This window comes from Monopterus albus, unplaced genomic scaffold (assembly GCF_001952655.1).
Source record: "Monopterus albus unplaced genomic scaffold, M_albus_1.0 scaffold250.1, whole genome shotgun sequence".
In the NCBI taxonomy this organism is placed as follows: Eukaryota; Metazoa; Chordata; class Actinopteri; order Synbranchiformes; family Synbranchidae; genus Monopterus; species Monopterus albus.
Window position 1 is genome coordinate 2,252,023 of NW_018128130.1, and position 4,731 is coordinate 2,256,753.

The window sequence follows — 4,731 nt, forward strand, 5'->3', positions numbered from 1 at the left end:
TACGTACAACCAAAAAAAGATTTTGTATTTCCATAAGTGGGGTAAAACTATGGAATAAATTAAGTGTGGACATAAAAAATAGTAATAGAATTGATGAGTTTAAACGTTAATATAAAGGTATGTGTCAATCAAGATACATGCAAGAACAGGCTCAATGATTAATTACATGGACTATTGTGGGTGTGGTGTATATTTTGCATCACTTGTGTGATGTAAGAATGTTAACACTGTTATATTCTTTTTTAGTATAATATGTGTGTGTGTAGAAGTGAATCATTTATTGCTTGCAAACCAATGATGGTAAGATGATGTCATGGGGGTAGGACTGGATAAGTCTGACTTCTTCCTACTCCATTCAAGCATGTACTATGTATAAGCAAATTGATATTGGATTGTGTGTAAAAATGTGTGTTGTTATATCAACTGTTGTATATGCTTGAAAGAATAGATCAAATCAAATCCTTCAGCTCTTTAAACAATTGATTTCAGGCATTTTCAGGGCAATCCTCACAATGTTTCATTTCAATAGCCACACTGTAGTAGTCCACAAGGTTTAATTGGGATCCTCTCTCTCTCTCTCTCACCCCAGTTCTTCCTGAGCAGACGGAGCTGGGAGCCCCGAAGGCCAACTGTAGAAACAAACCGGTCCATGGAGTTTGCTGCCAGGAAGGTGACCAGGGTCATCTCTCCAGTGTACCACTCTGAAAGCAGTGAGCTGAAAAACTGCTGGAGAGTCAGTGCCTACAGACCAGATGGACACATCTTCATGTCAGTCCTCTGTCGATTTTCCAGAGAGTCTGCACAGTGTGCACAGATGCAGAGGGAGAAGTGGAAGCACACTTATTCCTGCCCCTATTTCTGCCCCTTCTGCATTTACATGGTTCACCACTCACTTTTGGTTACCAAGCTCGCATCCATACGCATTTTCTTCAGGAAATGCATTTTTCTACTTATTTTTCTGGTTTCTTCCATACGTTTTTTGGCACTTAATTCCTTCAGCATACTTTCAGCTACAAAAGTCATTGAAGTATCAAAATGTTCAGCTTTTTAAGGACGTGTGCTTGTATTTTTCTTGTTTGTAACATTTATACTTTTTCAACCATTTAGCATTTTTCAACAAATTTTGCCCCATTCAAATGAATGGGAAAAATTTTCACATCTTAATAACTTCAGTATACCTTCAGCTAAAAACACCATTTCACCTGTTGTCTATTCAGCATTTCTTCAGGTTCTCACAATGTACACAGCTTTTTGATATCTTTTACAGTTTTTGCATAATTACTGTTTATATTTTTTCCTCATTTCAATAGCCACACCCTAGTAGTCCTCAGGGTGTAGGACTACTCTTTCATTCTCATACACACACATACACACAAACACCTACACACCCACACACACACACACACACACACACACACAACCCTACTTGTTTTACCTAGTTTTGTGGGACTTTGAAAATATTTATCTTCATTTTCAAACTTTTGCAACATTCAAATGAATGGAAAAATTCTACTTCAGCATACTTTCAGGTATCAAAATGTTCAGCTCAAGGACATTCATGCTTCTATTTAGAATTTTTCTAGACTTCATGCCTGTGTAATATTTTGCTTTATTTTGAAAATCTTGCCCCATTCAAATGAATGGGGAAATTCTACACTCAGCATACTTTCAGCTATTTTTGGTATCAAAATGTTCAGCTCTCCAAGTACATTCATGCTTCTCTTCAGAATTTTTCTAAATCTCATACCTTTGAAATATTTATCTTTATTTTAAAATTTGCAACTCAGGCCACCCATTGATCAGTTCACTTCGAGATCAAGATCAGGGTGCTGAAGAGACACACACACACACACGCACACAGACACACACCTGGTCTAGATCACATATCAGCAAGCACAGGCAGGGGTTGACCTACTCACACCAAATGACCAGTAAGATCACGAACTATTGAAGGTTGCACCCCTGTCCAGGGCGGAGCAGCCTAAGAAGATAAATGTGTTGCAAAAACTTAATTCAGGATTCAGAAGCCGGTTTTCCTGCGGGAGCTCTGTCTCTCTAAATCCAGCACGGTAAGACCTACCTGTGATCAGACTTTCAGTAAACTTTGTTGATTTTAAACAGTTGTCTCCTGTCTTCACTTCTTGTGCCTCCAACAAAAGAACTGGGTTCATTTCTAACAGTCCTATTGGACTATTTTCACATCTTAATAAGTTCAGCATACCTTCAGCTACAAAAGCCATTCAGGTATCAAAATGTTCAGCTCTTCAAGGCCATTCCTACTTTATTGCATCTCATCCTTCAGATTATTCAACAAAGAACTTCAGCCATTTCTTCTCATCTTTCAGCTGTTTCAGCAATTGATTTCAGGCATTTTCAGGTCGATCTTTCAGCTTTTATTAGCATCCACACGTATTTTTGACAGGAAATGCATTTTTCTAGTTATTATTCTGGGATCTTCCACCCTTTCTTTGGCACTTTATAAATCCAGCATACTTTCAGCTATACAGGCCATTGAGGTCTTCATCTGTTCAACTCTTCAGGGACATCCCTGCTTGTACTCAACTTTTTTATACCGTTTATACTTTTTAATTGATTCAGCTTTATATTTTGCTATAGAAGTCAATGGGAGCTCAAAGTGCTGAGTCAATGACACAGTCTTGGAGTGCCATCTGGTGGTTCATAAAATGCAGCGCAATTGGGACATGCCACTACATAACTCCTCTCTCTCCTTCTCTCTGTCTCTCTCCCGCTCCCGCCTCCCTCTCCCTCTCTCTGTCTCCCCCCCTCTCAACACACATGTTCACACCTACTTGTTTTACCTACTTTGTTGGGTCCTATTGGACTATTTTCACATCTTAATAAGTTCAGCATACTTTCAGCAGGCAAAGCCATTCAGGCATCAAAATGTTCAGCTCTTCAAAGCCATTCCTACTTTATTGCATCTCATCCTCCAGATTATTCAACAAAAAACTTCAGCCATTTCTTCTCAACTATTTCAACGAATTGGACTGAACTCACATCGGTGCTGGTGGAAGTCAGCTGCTGGTTGCAACAGCTCCGGTTTCTTTTTTTTCTTTACTAACTTTTTCTAGTTTCTATCTTATTTGCTTTATATATTTTTTGTACATTGTATTATAAAGCTCTGCTGGACAAGATTCTGTTGCTGGTTTTCTACGTTCTGAACCAGTTAAGCAGATTTTTGCAACAATGTGTGTCGGATCACACATTGTGTGTCGGATCATTGTTTACACCAGTTGATCGTGTTGTGGAGCGCTGTTAGGCTCCCCTGAGACAGGCATGTGATTCCAGCGGAGGTGCTTCAAAGGGCTCACAGAGGCCACCATGCTGGGAGAAAACTTCGGGAGAAGAAGAGGCGTTTCAGACCTGTCCTCTCCTCCGTGATTATGGGGAATGTTAGATCCATCCCCAACAAAATTGACAAGCTTGCCGCTGAAGCATTCCGATTCTTTTAGCCATGCTAACTCTGAGAGACGAGGCAGTCCAAGTAACTTCAAAACAGTGTTGATTTATTCAATGAACACAGGTAAAAATTAACATTACACGCTCAAGTATCTTGCACCTCCAACAGCTGAAAGATGAAAGACCCCGAACCCAACAGGCCTGTACATTATATTGCTTTGGGCTAACCCCATTCTACACAGGAACGTCAAACCATGACATCTCCCGGTGCCAGCTTTGCAGCTGACCAGAGCGGTAGTCAAAACATGAAGAAAATCAATGCGTGATTGTCCGTTGATTGTGTGGTGTGTATCTAAGACATTCTGACAGGACATCCAATGACATGTCCTGACATTAAGCATAAGAAGATATTATGACTATGATTATGATTAAACACATCATACAGTAATCAACTTTCTATCTAGTTATCCTTGAACATAAACAACCTGGAGTAACTCGTGAAAATGAGTAAGCATTTAACAGCCTGAGCTAGACATCATGTCTACACTAAAAACATTCCTAATACAACAAGTACCTAACCAATATCTATCTGACTAAAAATACCTAACAATTCCCCCTTTCGGCATGACCAAAATCGTGTAGACCTAAATCAATGTCCCATTTTCCCCAGATGAAGCTACCTAGCATTTCAAGAGGTGAGAGGCCCCCCACCAAAGCCACTCCCTCAAGGGTAAACTACAGAGCTGAGTACTTCAGGGAAAAATGAGCTAAAAACGCAAAAAGGGTTACAGCATGTAAGCAGGTTCTTCGTTGCAGTGACCTCTATATGTATGCCATATGTGTAAGCTGATTCAATGCAACTAAGAGCATTTGAGCAGACACAATTGTGGAAAAGTATAAACACCATGTGTAGCAAACTTTCATTGGTTAATCAAAACGTTAGGGGGTAACTAATACACAAAAACAACAAAGATTCTCTTACATCCTACCATAAACATGAACACCATTCAATAATAAGAATTTAAGTTACCATTAGCAATTTCCCTTAATACTTACCAAACTTAATTATCAAAATCAATTAACAAACTATGAGTTCACACCATCTACGTGTATGCAAGAATATATCAGTATGTATTAACCCTTAAGCATTCTGTGTGGGATCCACGGTCTTCACTCCAGTCCATGGAGCTCTTCAACCTCGCACTCACCGGGCTCAGTGAGGGAGGTCAGGGGATAGGATTCCCAGGGGGCTGGAGTTTGTATCAATTCATAGGCAGGGGGCTGTGGATACCTACTATCAATGGCAGTGGT